General features: G+C 40.0%; 1 pseudogene; it reads right to left on the bottom strand.

Moving 5' to 3' along the window:
* Window positions 1-249: 249 nt before the first annotated feature.
* On the bottom strand, window positions 250-1,471 carry LOC110895877 (annotated as a pseudogene).
* Between the last annotated feature and the right edge of the window lie 15,355 nt (window positions 1,472-16,826).

Here is a 16,826-nt window from a genome sequence, read left to right as displayed (position 1 = left end):
CTTTGAATTGACAAAAATGCCCTAATGTGCAAAGCATGTGACCAAATTTAACTGAAAAAACTAACTGGGTTAGGACTAAAGGACAAAACGTGTATGATATGAAAACATAAAGGACAAAACTCGTCAATTTTGAACATAAAGGACAACGCCTGAAAATGAGTATAAAGATAAAGGACAATCCTTGAAATTCACTCTTAAAAAAATATAAGCTATATAACAAAAAGAATTAAAGCTGCAATTTTGGAAGCATGAATGTAAAAGTGACATAACACCATTATAAGGTTCTTTTATTCATCAAATCACAATTAAAAAACTGGCACACGTAACAAAACCACAAAGGTAAACATATATATATTTTGCGTATCATAACAAAGCCAATCTCATATAGGGTTGATCGATCTACTCGTCCATTGCCAAATCCTCAATAATATTCATCTTGTTGAGTGGATATATTGTTAAAGGCTTGGAAGTCACAATACTTGCAACTAGAAGGCAAGATGGATCCCATTCCGAGTTTTTGATGATGATCAAGGTGCTCAACTTCCAACCGCGATGAATACTTACGCGCGATGACAACCGAGTTAATCACCTCATCTTGAGGGTGAAAGATTGACAAAACCTCAAACCCATAAAGATCTTCCGGATCAACAACCGGATAAAGAAAAGCACGAGCGCCATGCGCGCTCCTTAGCATCAACATTGCCCCAGGTGCCATGTACTTAGCCAGATGTTCAATCACTTTAACCTTATCCTTGATGTCCATCCCCACAAGCGCAGCCAAGAAAACCACATCATACTCCTTCAAATCATCAGTCACTTCCATTATATCGGTTGTGTGAAAGAACATCCTTTGGGACAAGTCAGGATCAGGTGAAACAAGCCTCGAAGCCATTGAATTTGCCGAATCATCTATGTCATAGTTGTGAAATTCAGTGTTCTTGAGATGATACAAAGCTAGGACAATTGAAGTGAGAGGGAGGGGGCCTGACCCCACAAATGCAACGCGCTTGGGAGCAACATCTTGTTCAACCGAGTAGTGTTGGTTGAGGATGTCGAATTCGAGCTGGCTAAGTTTGAGGTAGTTGGAGTAATAAGGAAACACATCAAGATGATGAAGAGGGTTTGGAAATGTGGCTAAAAGAGTGGAGAAATGAGCCTCTAAATAGCCTTCAGCCTCACCACAAAGTTTAATGAGTTTAGACCTTGTTTCTTGAATGTTTTGTGGAAGAGTGGCTACGTTGATGGAAGATGGTGGGATGCATGCGACCACGAGCTCGGTGAAGAGGCTATTAACGTCAGGTGATGGCTTGAGGGTTTCTAGTTTGGAGATTTTGGCATAGATTTCGCACACTTTAGTGACCAAACCGGACTCTTGGTGAAGTGAACCCATAAGGTCTGGTCAAGAAAAAAAGAAAAGATTCTGGTCAAGTGGGCAGTTGTCAAGAAGAAGAAGGAATTAGAGAGTTATGTGGCGTACGTTATCGAGAGGAGTGTGGCCTATTTATGGACGATATAGTGGTCCCAAATGACTTGGAGACAAGGGGTGAACCTTGCTTTTTTCTGATTTAGCACATATAATTAATAAGTTTGAAGGAATATATTTTATTTTCGTCCTAGTTAAATTTAAAATAAGGGCATGCAAGATTTAAGAAATTTCCAAATAATATGTTTCTTGTTGCACCTATTATAATTATAATTTTAAACGGAGGAAATATTAAATTCAATCGAAAATCACGTTTGTTGACCAAGAAAAACAATACAAAAATACCATTGACTTTTGTTTTCGCAATAGTTCTAACCAATGAAAGAACTAAAGTTTCGACTTATGTGTCACCAAGGGCGGACCTAGTAAGGGATCAGGGTGGGCGGACGCACCCTTTGAATTTTTTTTTTTGTGTATTTTATAAGGTAAAATTCTGCCCGCAACTCTTGAAAATTTGGTTAAACCCCTCATCCGCACCTCTTGAAAATATTTTCTAGGTCCGCCACTGTGTGTCACTTAGTACACTGTTCATATACTCTACGCTCTAGCCATCCAATGAGGTGTTGGCACATGAACCATTGGGTGTAAATGAGCCGAGTCGACTTCGGACTTGATTAGGTTTGAGCTCATTCATTTAACTAATAAGAGCGAGAGAGTTTGACTCGTGAGTAATTTTGTAACTTAAGCAATTTTTTTTCATTTTTGTAATAGAATTAATGTTTTTAGAAACAGACCAGACATCGAATCAGACGTCTTACCGGTTTAATGGTCGGGCCGGTCGAACCGGATAATTTTATAATTAATTTAATAATTTAAAAAATGAGATACAAATTAATACTACAAGTTAACTAATTATAGATTAAATTATAATAAAAAAATAAATCATTGTATAAGTTGTGTTAGCATTTTATAACTAATGGGCTATTTGTTTACCTTTTAATGAGGCTCTTAATGGTTCAGACATCTTACTGGTTCAACACTTAATGGTTCAGACTATTTGTTTCACGAGCAGATGTCTGAATGGTTCAAACATTTGCCTCTGAATGATTAAGATTTATACAGAGTCTGAATGGTTAAGACCTATAATCTGAATTGGTCAGACATTTGCCTCTAAACAGTTAAGCATTATACAGTCTCTTAATGGTTCAGACATCTTACTGGTTCAGCACTTAATGGTTCAGACCTATTACTGGTTCAGCACTTAACCATTCAGATGTTGCCAAACAGCCTAAGTAAAAAGTATGGTTCACGTGTGTATACATATAATAAAAATAAATTTTAATGTATCTCAACAACAAAATAAATGAATATATTAGGAATTATCTAAATGTATATATGGGCTTTCAGTTTTTTGCTGGCCTGCAATCTTTTCTATAATTTTTATAGAAGTTTCGCTGTTAAAAAAAAATTAATGTATAACTTGTTTTAGGAATACATCTATAATTTTTATAGAAGTTTCGCTGTTAAAAATAAAAAAAATTTAATGTATAAGAGCATTCACATCATGGGAATCAAAATCTGTGTGTGGGGTTTTTAAAATATAAAGAATATAAAAAGTGGTTGTGAGTGGAGGAGAGAGAAAATATTACTGTTCATCTGTATATTTGGGGGACACTGTTCACCCACTATAATTTTTTAATATATATTGAAAGTGATTGTGAGTGAAGGAAAGAGAAAAATGTAATTGTAACACCCCGTGTTTTCCCAAAAGTCAAAGTCAAAGTCAAGAGTTGACTGTTATTGGAACTAAAGATTAATAAAGATTAATTTCATTTTAGTTTCATTTTGATTTTCATATTATTTGGAGTAAGTGTTGTATAATCAAACTAATCGGCCGATAATCGAACTGTGAATCAACGACCGACTGTGAATGACAGGAAGTAACAATGCAATAAAGCTAGTCAATCAATAATCAAGCTAATCAAATCAATCATCAAACTCAAGTGTGGGGATCTTAGTACTTTTTATACGTGTGTGTGTGCCTTATGTGTTACTTGTGCATGTTTACTTTTATGTTAAAGTGTGTGGTGAATCAATCAAATCAATCAAGAATCGAAGGTGAATCAAACTCAATCGAAACCGACTTTGAAAATGGTTGTAAGGATGCTCGTATGTTAGATATAGTAGTTGAGACTAAAAGTAATTTGATTAGGAATTCTATCATTCTCAAATCATCGTTCATCGAAGTCGAAATATCAAAAATCGTCGCGAAACACTCAAAACCAGGCAAGCCGATCGAACAGGGCAACCTGATCGAACAGGCTAGCCGATCGAACAGGGCAACCTGATCGAACAGGCTAGCCGATCGAACAGGCTGTTCGATCGAGCAGTCCACTCGATCAGGGATGCTGTTCGATCAGCTGACCCTTTCCTCTTTTGGAAGCCTATAAATAGGGCTGTCCTTGTCAAACTTTCCACTTTTGGAAAAGCTCTGACCGACCAGCCTCTTCTTCTCACTAAATCTCAGATTTCTCTCAAACCGGTAAGTATTTCGCTCTAATCCTTGTACGTTTTTGTTCATTAATCGATTCTCCATCTTTCTATCTTTCAAAACTTGGATTTCATCCATGAAATCACCAAGATCTAGGTGTTCTTGGGTGATGTCATCATGTGTTCTTCAAGAACACTAAGTTTTGACATCATTCCACCATGAATAACTTAGATCTAACCGATTTCCACATAAATAACCTAAAATCTTCCAAAGATCTTAACATTTCACGGTGGAAAAAGATTGGAAGATGAGTTTTCATCTATCTTTCAACTCTTTTACACTCAAAAAGGTGAAAACGAGACTTGAACCGACTTACAAATCAATCTAAACAAACACATGGTTCAAGATTCGGGTTCTACCGAGAGATATACCGATTTCGGGTTAAACGTTAAACTTAAGTTCCAAACCGCCTCTAGCCGAGCTTGGGTGATTCCTGCTCGAGTCAGTAGGCTAAGTGGGGACTTCAGTTTTGTGGTTCAACTCGTAGTCAAAATATCTCTAAAACATCAACAATTAACGGGAATAACCAAGTGTTAAGTGATAGGTTAACCGAATCGAGAAGCTAGCCGAACGGCTAGGCTGTTCGATCGAACAGCCCAACCGAACGACTATGCCAGCCGATCGACTAGGCTAACCGATCGACTAGCACTTAGTCCCACAAACTCATGAAGTGTAATATTGACAGAGTTCTATTCGATCGATCGAGCCACTCGATTGTGATCATTACTACTCGAATCATGAGATACTACACTTCAAAACACTTAGACTTTTCGAAACATTGGAATGTCACCCGATCGAGCATGCCAACCGATCGAGTGACATATTTGAAAACCATGAAGTGCTAGCCGATCGGTTAGGCTAACCGATCGAACAACTGTTCGATCGGCCAACCTGAAAGGTAGTACAAACCATCATACACAAACACATCCTTCTCATCAAAGGAAGAAACAATCCACTTGAAGGAACCAGCCGATCGAGCCAGCCGGCCGATCGAATGGATGTTCGAACGGACTTTCAAACCAATCGAACAGCCCACTCGATCGAACTGCTGTCCGATCGAATGGCCTACTCGATCCAAGTACATTGTTTACTTTTTCCGCGTTACTCATCGTTGTGTTATCGAACTACTCAGGCTAACCTATTCTCAGTGCTCCTCTCAATCCACGATCAACCACTGTGAGTATACTCGATCCCTTTTTGCTTTCAGCACTTTTGGGTGTTACATACGTAATCTATCAAATCCACGAACAACACAAACTATTTGAACGCTAACCTACTTGCATGTATTACTTGTCTAAATGATTGCTGTTTATTATGTTTACACGTGGAGTGCTATCTACCTGCTTTAGCAACGTAGTACTATAGTTTGGACTCAGCACCCGTTCACACGGGGGTTGCTAAGGACAATTTCTTGCATGGATTACAGTGGTAATCACGTATTGCGAACTGTCTCGGACAGTCAACTCGAAGTCGTTGGTATTGATGGTCCCATGTTGATAATTTACATGCATCGTTTGCCCTTGTGTACGTGCTTGGTTATGCGTAAACTTTTCGAACTTTATATGCTATATCAAACTTGTGTACTCACCTTTACATTATATGTATTGACTTTTATTTTAACGTATGTGACAGGTGTTTAAGCTACTAGCGTGCTAGGGAAGCGAGGCAATAATAAGCTTCTAGGAGCCTGTGACCTTAGGACAGTGTCCACATACCTGCTCCAGGGCCATAATTATCTGTAGATCTTGTACTGGCACCTGTAGTCAGTAAGATCTACAGTTAGCCGTCTAGAAGTCTTAAAACAATATTTAATTCGGTCTGTAATAATTAAGAATTTGAGTTGTCGGAACAGTTCCCATATTGTTTAGTTGATTTCTATGATAACTTGTTATTATTTGGGACACGGTATGGGACATGTTTTATAACTGAATTGTATGATAGTTGTTGTGGAAACTTCTGAACAATCTGTTTCGCTCAGTGCCGCGCCCCGATGATTCCGCCATCGGTTGGGGTGTGACAGATTGGTATCAGAGCCATAACTATAGGGAATTAGGTTAGACACGATCTAGTCCGGATCGCTGTCTTAGAGACCTAGACTATAGTTAGGAACCAAGAGACCAAGTTTATGTGCTTATTCTATGTTGTTTCCTTCTATTCTATCATTACATCCGAACTCCGAGCCAAATTTTGTAATTTGGACGGGATTAGGAGTGAAACCCGCGAATTCCTGCCTAAATTACAAATTTTGCCAATTATTCTGTGCGATTTTCTATCAACAAACGGGGGAGAATTATACCAAATCAGGGCTGAAACCCGTAATTTGATGAAAACTTTCCTCTAAAATTTTCTTAAAACAAGGAAGAGATTGCTGAGCTAGGGGTGAAACCCTAACCTTGGCAGTTATTCCGACATTATTTTATCTCGCCAAGGCAATTGACGGACTCCAACGACCTGAACTCACGAGTATGGCCTAGAATGCGCATGCATAACGCCCAAGAATCGAGGCAGAAACATGTCCCCTAGAGTCGAAAGTGACGACAAGTCAACTGTGAATAGTTAAATTGCCATGGTTAGTCAAAGTCTAGTAGCCGCAGACAATCCATTTTCCGATTCTCAGTGTTGCTTCGTTGATTTTATATGATTTACCTGTTTATGTGTTTTAAGATTTGTTGGTTACTCCATTTGTTATCAATCTGCGTGACTTTTGTTGCTATCCTATCTCGACTCAAACCCCTGTTGATGTGATCTAAACGAAACCAGTGTGCTATGCTACGCTATACGACTAAGTTAAACGATACAGTGTGACGCTATCCGATATGCAAAACGAACGACGCCCGACTTGTGATTATAGGTTTCTGTTTTCTGACCGCCTCTGTGATAAAAGTGCGTACGTGTTTAGGGAATTAAGTGCTCTACTTGCTTAATTGCTTATGTGTCCTAATTGCTTCTGTGCTTATGTGCCTCTATGATGATGTGCTTATGTGTTTATATGTGTTACGTGACGTGAGATGCGACGTGATTCTAAGCTTTAGTAAACTAAGACGTGCGAGATTCGAATTCGTTGTGTTGAGCCCTATGGCGATGTCTATTGCAGACCATGTCGTCATCATCAAGAACTCGCCAAAACCTTTCCCGTCAGGAAAAGAGAGACCGACGTCTCGCCAAGCTCATCTCAAGGTCTGTAGCAAAAGCTGTCAGTGAGGTGTACGAAAACACCAGCAAGTCGTCGGAAGAATCCCGAACCCTCACTGAACCCAGCAAAGCTCCGTTCAGTTTCAAGCAATTTAAGGCATGTGGACCCAAGGAGTTCACCGGTGAAGAGGGCCCTACAGGCTTATTTCACTGGTTTGACTCTGTGGAAGTTACCCTTCGTCAAAGCGGATGCCCGGATCATCTTCGAACTCTCAATGCTACCGGTGTCTTCCAGTCGCGGGCATTGGACTGGTGGACAGCCGAAAGGAATAAGCGCGGGAACGACGCTGCCTACGAGCTGACGTGGGAGGAACTGAAGGCTATCATGCTGGACGAGTTCTGTCCTCCCCACGAACGCCAAAAGTTGGAGGATGAGTTCTGGACCATCAAGCAGAAGGAGGGCGACAACGCTGGTCTCACCGCCCGTTTCAAACAACTGAGCATTATCTGTCCAGACCAGGTCAAGACTCCCGAGATGACCATCAAGAAATACATCCGTGCTCTTCCGGATTGTGTTGCAGATTATGTGTTCGCCGCCAAACCCGCATCAATCGAGGAAACCTACCTACTCGCTGCCGAGATTAACGACAAGCGAGTTAAGGCTGGTGTCTGGGATAAGCCATCCAAGTCATTGCATCAAGTTACTGCCACATCAACCGACAACCCTACTGCTCAAGCCTCCAAGTCCTCGAGAAGAAGAAAGAAGAACAAGAGTTGCGCCGCTGCAACCAATGCTGCTCCTCTTCAGTCAGTACCGCCACAACAGCAACAACCACAGCGCACTGCGCCAGTGATCAATGCGCCGCCGGCTAAGCGTGCGTACACCGGCCCCCACCCACTCTGTGCTACGTGTTCTTATCACCACCCGGTGGGTGTGGCCTGCCGTTTCTGTGCCCACTGCAACGTTTACGGGCATTTCACTGCAAATTGCCGCTATGGTCCTCGTCAAACGCAAGCTCAAGCCGCTGTTAACCAAGCCCTGCTACCTGCTCCTCAAGCTCCTCAAGTTGCACAGGCCCCGGCAAACAATGTTCGGACCTGCTTTGCATGTGGTGACCCTAACCACTTCGCAAACCGGTGCCCGAACAGAGTGGTGAAACAAGAAGCTCAACAACCCCAGCAACAACAACAGCAGCCTCAACAACAAGCCGCTCACGCCAGAACTTTCAACATCAACGCACGCCAGGCTCAAGCTGATAACAACGTGGTCAATGGTACGTTCCTTGTGAATGGTATATATGCATCATGTTTGTTTGATACTGGAGCCGATAACTGCTTTGTGTCATTTGAGTTTGAGAAACTTCTTAGACGTAAGCGCTCTTATCTTTCGTCACCCTTCGAAGTAGAAGTCGCTACCGGAAGAACCATTGCTGTCAATTCTGTGCTCCGTGATTGTACTCTCGAGCTCAACAATCATATATTCCCGATTAATCTCATTCCCATGCAGCTCGGAAGTTTCGATGTCATAGTAGGCATGGACTTTCTTCGTGAAAACCATGCTGAAGTTGTGTGTTCCGATAAGATGATTCGTTTTGTGCTAGCTAGTGGTGATATTCTATGTGTTTATGGTGAAACTACTGCAAAAGATCTCAAGCTCATGTCATGTCTTCAAGCTCGCAAATATCTCCGCAAGGAATATCGAGCCTTCTTGGCCAACATTGTTGTAGCTGAGACGGACAAGAGAAGGAAAGTTGAAGTCAAGGATGTTCCCGTTGTCCGAGAATTTCCTCAGGTGTTCCCTGATGATCTTCCTGGATTGCCTCCAAGTCGTGATATCGACTTTCGAATCGACCTTATTCCAGGAGCCAACCCAGTGGCCAAAGCTCCGTATCGACTCGCTCCATCTGAGATGCGAGAACTCTCAAACCAACTCCAAGAGTTACTTGAAAAAGGCTTCATTCGCCCGAGCACTTCTCCATGGGGCGCACCAGTCCTTTTCGTCAAAAAGAAGGACGGGTCGTTCCGAATGTGCATCGATTACCGGGAATTGAACAAGCTGACCATCAAGAACCGATACCCCTTACCAAGAATCGATGATCTGTTTGACCAACTACAAGGTGCTCAGTGTTTCTCCAAGATTGATCTACGTTCAGGCTACCATCAGTTGCGGATTCAAGAGGAAGACATACCCAAAACCGCTTTTCGAACCCGATACGGCCACTACGAATTTGTTGTCATGCCATTTGGTTTGACCAACGCACCCGCGGTCTTTATGGATCTGATGAATCGCGTGTGTAAACCGTTCTTAGACCGTTTCGTCATTGTATTTATCGACGATGTCCTGATCTATTCCAGATCGAGGGCCGAACATGCGCAGCATTTGCGATTGGTTCTCGAGTTGCTTCAGGGAAACCAACTCTACGCCAAATTCTCCAAGTGTGAGTTCTGGTTGGAGGAGGTTCAATTTCTGGGTCACATTGTGAATAGTCGGGGTATACACGTTGATCCTGCAAAGATTGAGGCAGTCAAGGGATGGGTTACACCAAAGAATCCGTCAGAAGTTCGCTCTTTTCTCGGATTAGCCGGATACTATCGGCGATTCATCGAAGGATTCTCAAAGATTGCTGTACCGCTTACCTCCCTTACTCATAAAGACAAGCCTTTTGTGTGGGGAACCGCGCAGGAGACTGCTTTCCAAACCCTCAAACACATGCTGTGCCATGCACCAGTTCTTACACTGCCGGACGGAAGCGATGACTTCGTTGTCTATTGTGATGCTTCAAACCTTGGACTTGGCTGTGTTCTCATGCAACGAGACAAGGTTATAGCTTACGCATCTCGACAGCTCAAAATCCACGAGAAGAACTATACAACCCATGACCTTGAGCTTGGCGCAGTTGTCTTTGCCTTAAAGATTTGGCGACACTACCTGTATGGTACAAGGTGTACGATCTTCACCGATCACAAGAGCCTACAACATATCTTTAACCAGAGAGAACTCAATATGCGTCAACGCCGATGGGTAGAACTTCTCAACGATTACGACTGTGAGATCCGTTATCACCCAGGCAAGGCGAATGTAGTTGCAGACGCCCTCAGCAGAAAGAATTACGTGATAGGTGTTCGAAACATCCAGGCTCAGTATAACCTCGAAGCTCTCATCCGCGAAGCACAACACGCTTGCTTTAACGAGCGTACGTTGAAGAAAGAACGAATCTATCACGATGGAACTCAGCTCGTGAGCAAAGCCAACGGGATATTCTATTATCTGGACCGAATCTGGGTTCCGAGGAGGACAGATTTGCGAAAGATTATCATGAACGAAGCCCACAAATCCCGATATTCCATTCATCCCGGTGCGGACAAAATGTACCAGGACCTTCGCTACAAGTACTGGTGGCCTGGGATGAAAAGGGATATTGCTCTATATGTTGGTAGCTGTTTAACTTGTGCAAGAGTCAAGGCTGAACACCAAAGACCTTCAGGCTTACTCGAACAACCGCCGATACCCGTATGGAAGTGGGAAAGCATAGCTATGGATTTCATAACTAAGCTTCCGACCACGCCATCAGGTCACGACAGTATTTGGGTTATAGTCGACCGTCTAACCAAATCAGCCCACTTTTTGCCAATACGAGAAGACTATAAGGTGGCCAAGCTAGCCCAAATCTACACCGACGAGATCATTAAGAATCATGGTACGCCTCGAGACATCATTTCTGATCGCGATGCTCGGTTTACATCGAGATTGTGGGAAACTTTTCAAGCAGCTCTTGGTACGACGCTGAATTTGAGTACCGCATTCCACCCGCAAACCGACGGGCAGACTGAAAGAACGATACGTACTATTGAAGACATGCTCCGTGCGTGTGTTATCGATTTTGGTGGTAGTTGGAGCAAACACCTACCGTTGGTCGAATTTTCGTACAATAATAGCTATCACTCCAGCATCGAAATGGCACCTTTCGAAGCCTTGTATGGTAGGAGATGTCGCTCGCCTATTGTATGGCACGAGGTCGGTCATTCACAATTGACTGGGCCCGAGATTCTGCAAGAAACGACTGACAAGATCCACCAGATAAGGGAAAATTTGGTGAAGGCCCGGGACAGACAAAAGATGTACGCCGATAAACGACGCAAGCCCCGCGAATTTGCAGTTGGCGACTACGTACTCCTAAAGGTATCACCTTGGAAGGGAGTAGTCCGATTCGGCAAAAGAGGGAAACTTGCGCCTCGATTTGTTGGACCTTTTAAGATTCTGGAAAGGATCGGTAAAGTTGCCTACAAACTCGAATTACCGGAGGAACTCAGCAATGTCCACCCGACTTTCCATATTTCAAACCTTCGAAAATGCGTAGCCGACCACGACGCAATAATACCACTCGACGATCTTCAGGTCAATGAGACGCTACACTTCGTGGAAAAGCCTGTCGAAATCATGGACCGACAAACCAAGCAACTCAGACGCTCTCGCATTCCTATTGTAAAAGTACGATGGGAAGGCAAACGAGGCGCGGAGTTCACTTGGGAACTCGAAAGTGACATGAAGGCCAAGTACCCGCAGTTGTTCAGATAGATCTGAAGCATCAAATTGGTAAAATCACACGGCGATGTACGGTTCTCGGCCTAATTTCGGGACGAAATTCCCTAAAGGAGGGGAGACTGTAACACCCCGTGTTTTCCCAAAAGTCAAAGTCAAAGTCAAGAGTTGACTGTTATTGGAACTAAAGATTAATAAAGATTAATTTCATTTTAGTTTCATTTTGATTTTCATATTATTTGGAGTAAGTGTTGTATAATCAAACTAATCGGCCGATAATCGAACTGTGAATCAACGACCGACTGTGAATGACAGGAAGTAACAATGCAATAAAGCTAGTCAATCAATAATCAAGCTAATCAAATCAATCATCAAACTCAAGTGTGGGGATCTTAGTACTTTTTATACGTGTGTGTGTGCCTTATGTGTTACTTGTGCATGTTTACTTTTATGTTAAAGTGTGTGGTGAATCAATCAAATCAATCAAGAATCGAAGGTGAATCAAACTCAATCGAAACCGACTTTGAAAATGGTTGTAAGGATGCTCGTATGTTAGATATAGTAGTTGAGACTAAAAGTAATTTGATTAGGAATTCTATCATTCTCAAATCATCGTTCATCGAAGTCGAAATATCAAAAATCGTCGCGAAACACTCAAAACCAGGCAAGCCGATCGAACAGGGCAACCTGATCGAACAGGCTAGCCGATCGAACAGGGCAACCTGATCGAACAGGCTAGCCGATCGAACAGGCTGTTCGATCGAGCAGTCCACTCGATCAGGGATGCTGTTCGATCAGCTGACCCTTTCCTCTTTTGGAAGCCTATAAATAGGGCTGTCCTTGTCAAACTTTCCACTTTTGGAAAAGCTCTGACCGACCAGCCTCTTCTTCTCACTAAATCTCAGATTTCTCTCAAACCGGTAAGTATTTCGCTCTAATCCTTGTACGTTTTTGTTCATTAATCGATTCTCCATCTTTCTATCTTTCAAAACTTGGATTTCATCCATGAAATCACCAAGATCTAGGTGTTATTGGGTGATGTCATCATGTGTTCTTCAAGAACACTAAGTTTTGACATCATTCCACCATGAATAACTTAGATCTAACCGATTTCCACATAAATAACCTAAAATCTTCCAAAGATCTTAACATTTCACGGTGGAAAAAGATTGGAAGATGAGTTTTCATCTATCTTTCAACTCTTTTACACTCAAAAAGGTGAAAACGAGACTTGAACCGACTTACAAATCAATCTAAACAAACACATGGTTCAAGATTCGGGTTCTACCGAGAGATATACCGATTTCGGGTTAAACGTTAAACTTAAGTTCCAAACCGCCTCTAGCCGAGCTTGGGTGATTCCTGCTCGAGTCAGTAGGCTAAGTGGGGACTTCAGTTTTGTGGTTCAACTCGTAGTCAAAATATCTCTAAAACATCAACAATTAACGGGAATAACCAAGTGTTAAGTGATAGGTTAACCGAATCGAGAAGCTAGCCGAACGGCTAGGCTGTTCGATCGAACAGCCCAACCGAACGACTATGCCAGCCGATCGACTAGGCTAACCGATCGACTAGCACTTAGTCCCACAAACTCATGAAGTGTAATATTGACAGAGTTCTATTCGATCGATCGAGCCACTCGATTGTGATCATTACTACTCGAATCATGAGATACTACACTTCAAAACACTTAGACTTTTCGAAACATTGGAATGTCACCCGATCGAGCATGCCAACCGATCGAGTGACATATTTGAAAACCATGAAGTGCTAGCCGATCGGTTGGGCTAACCGATCGAACAGCTGTTCGATCGGCCAACCTGAAAGGTAGTACAAACCATCATACACAAACACATCCTTCTCATCAAAGGAAGAAACAATCCACTTGAAGGAACCAGCCGATCGAGCCAGCCGGCCGATCGAATGGATGTTCGAACGGACTTTCAAACCAATCGAACAGCCCACTCGATCGAACTGCTGTCCGATCGAATGGCCTACTCGATCCAAGTACATTGTTTACTTTTTCCGCGTTACTCATCGTTGTGTTATCGAACTACTCAGGCTAACCTATTCTCAGTGCTCCTCTCAATCCACGATCAACCACTGTGAGTATACTCGATCCCTTTTTGCTTTCAGCACTTTTGGGTGTTACATACGTAATCTATCAAATCCACGAACAACACAAACTATTTGAACGCTAACCTACTTGCATGTATTACTTGTCTAAATGATTGCTGTTTATTATGTTTACACGTGGAGTGCTATCTACCTGCTTTAGCAACGTAGTACTATAGTTTGGACTCAGCACCCGTTCACACGGGGGTTGCTAAGGACAATTTCTTGCATGGATTACAGTGGTAATCACGTATTGCGAACTGTCTCGGACAGTCAACTCGAAGTCGTTGGTATTGATGGTCCCATGTTGATAATTTACATGCATCGTTTGCCCTTGTGTACGTGCTTGGTTATGCGTAAACTTTTCGAACTTTATATGCTATATCAAACTTGTGTACTCACCTTTACATTATATGTATTGACTTTTATTTTAACGTATGTGACAGGTGTTTAAGCTACTAGCGTGCTAGGGAAGCGAGGCAATAATAAGCTTCTAGGAGCCTGTGACCTTAGGACAGTGTCCACATACCTGCTCCAGGGCCATAATTATCTGTAGATCTTGTACTGGCACCTGTAGTCAGTAAGATCTACAGTTAGCCGTCTAGAAGTCTTAAAACAATATTTAATTCGGTCTGTAATAATTAAGAATTTGAGTTGTCGGAACAGTTCCCATATTGTTTAGTTGATTTCTATGATAACTTGTTATTATTTGGGACACGGTATGGGACGTGTTTTATAACTGAATTGTATGATAGTTGTTGTGGAAACTTCTGAACAATCTGTTTCGCTCAGTGCCGCGCCCCGATGATTCCGCCATCGGTTGGGGTGTGACAGTAATGATAAGGGTATAAAAATATTATTTAATTGAAAAGGAGAGAGAAAAAATATTTGTTTTTTTGAGAAATATATTGATATAGAAGTTGTTTTTTAGTGGAATGTATATATATTTTTAGGGAGCTGGATGTGAATGCTCTAACTTGTTTTAGGAATACAACTGGACTTTTTAGTGATGATACATATTGGGAACTTCAAATATATAGTACACTAGGTTATAACCCCGTGTATTACACGGGTTGAGTAAATAAATTTATATACTAAATAATAAACATTATATCTTTAAAAATTTTCTTTATTGCACGGGTTGAATAAATATAATTTTATATATTAAATAATAAAAAGTTATATATATAAGAACCATATTTTAAGGGTTGAATTAATGTAATTTTATGTACCAAATATGTACCAAATAAAAAAAAATATATCTTTAAAACCACATGTATTACATGGGTTGAATAAATGTGATATTGTTTACCAAATAATAAAATAATACATCTTTAAAAAAACCTCATTTATTACATGAGTTTAATAAATGTAATTTTATATACCAAATAATAAAAAAGTTAGTAAATGTAATTTTGTATAGTGAAAATAAAAATATTTAATATATTAATACAAAGTTTGGTTTTCGTGATAAATAATTTGTTTTATTTAAAATGTTTTAAATTAACAATTTACAATTTCGGATAATATTTTATTAGAAAAATAGAAGAATTGTATTTGAAATTTAAAGTAGGATAAAATTTAATATTAGCTCATTATTCATTTATTTATTTAATTAATATAAGATAAGTTTGGAAGTGAGGCGAGTAAATCATAAAATAAATACCTACAATGAACGACATGTGTCACACATTAATGTTTTATTATATAGTATAGGGGGATGGTTCAAATGAAAACCACTTTTATTGTGAAAACTCGAAAACTAACTAAAAAAAGCCTAAAAAACACACAAATTTTTTTTTTTTCATTTTTTTTTATAAAAATCGCTAGTTTTTATATATAAAAAAAAACTTTTTTTCAAAAAAAAAAAAAAATTTGTATAGTGCACATGTGTAATAATACACATGTGTAGTACACATACATATGTGAAGTATTACACATGTGCACTACACAATTTTTTTTTTTTTTTTTTGAAAATTTTTTTTTATATTAAAAAACCTGCGAAATTTTGATTGCAAAAAAAAAAAAAATTAAAAAAATTTTTTTTTTGTATGTTTTTTTGGCTTTTTTTAATTAGTTTTCGAGTTTTCACAATAACTAGTGGTTTTCATTTGAACCTTCCCCTATAGTATAGTATAGATAAAAATTTAGATTGATATAAATAGATTATTTTGTTGTAGCAAAATTTGTTAACGAAGTCTCAATAAATTTAACTCATTATTTAAAACTCCGTAAATGTATAAATGATAAATAATATTAGTTAGAGTAAATTACGATTTTGGCACCTGTGGTTATATCACTTTTACCCTTTTAGCCTAAAAAAGATTTTTTTTTAACATCTGTGCCCCCAACGTCTTTTTTCCTTACCTTTTGGCCCCTAACACTAACCTCATCCATTAAATGTTAGGGCCAAAATGGTTAGAAAAAAGACGTTAGGGGCCAAAAAAATTAGAAAAAAAGACGTTGGGGGCTCAGATGTTAAAATTTTTTTTGGGCTAAAAGAGTAAAAGTGATATAACCATAGGAGTCAAAATCGTAATTTACTCTATTAGTTAAATAAATAATATATTAAATGAGAAGGAGATTAAACTAAATAATAATTATCCATAAGAAATTACACTAAATAATATTTAGTAGGAGGATTATCTATAATTAATTAGAAAAGATTAAATGAAAATAATACTTATCTATAAAACATGTTTTTAATATGATGACAAGTGTCCCTAAAATGGTTTCTTTTATTATATAGTATAGAATAGATTTGATGGGGAATGTGAATGTCATGATTTTTTTTTGCATATATGAGGCAGGTTATTGACTTTTTTTCTCCATAGAAATCGTAAATTGTTTCATCGAAAATCTCCATCTTAAAGAACCAGTGCCCCTGAATTTTTTTTGAATATAAGAGTGGAAGGGATGGGGGACGGCTTAGGCCCAGCGCTAGACCCTCACACCGCCCCTCATAGGGCCGGCTCGTCCCATCCGTCTTCCACACGCCGGACTCGGCGGGACTCAATTTCAAAATCTAGCCGTTTTGTAACGGCTATATTAATAAAAAAAAAAAC

The sequence above is a fragment of the Helianthus annuus genome, chromosome 3 (assembly GCF_002127325.2).
Source record: "Helianthus annuus cultivar XRQ/B chromosome 3, HanXRQr2.0-SUNRISE, whole genome shotgun sequence".
NCBI classification, from domain to species: Eukaryota; Viridiplantae; Streptophyta; class Magnoliopsida; order Asterales; family Asteraceae; genus Helianthus; species Helianthus annuus.
This window is presented reverse-complemented; position numbering and strand designations above follow the sequence as displayed.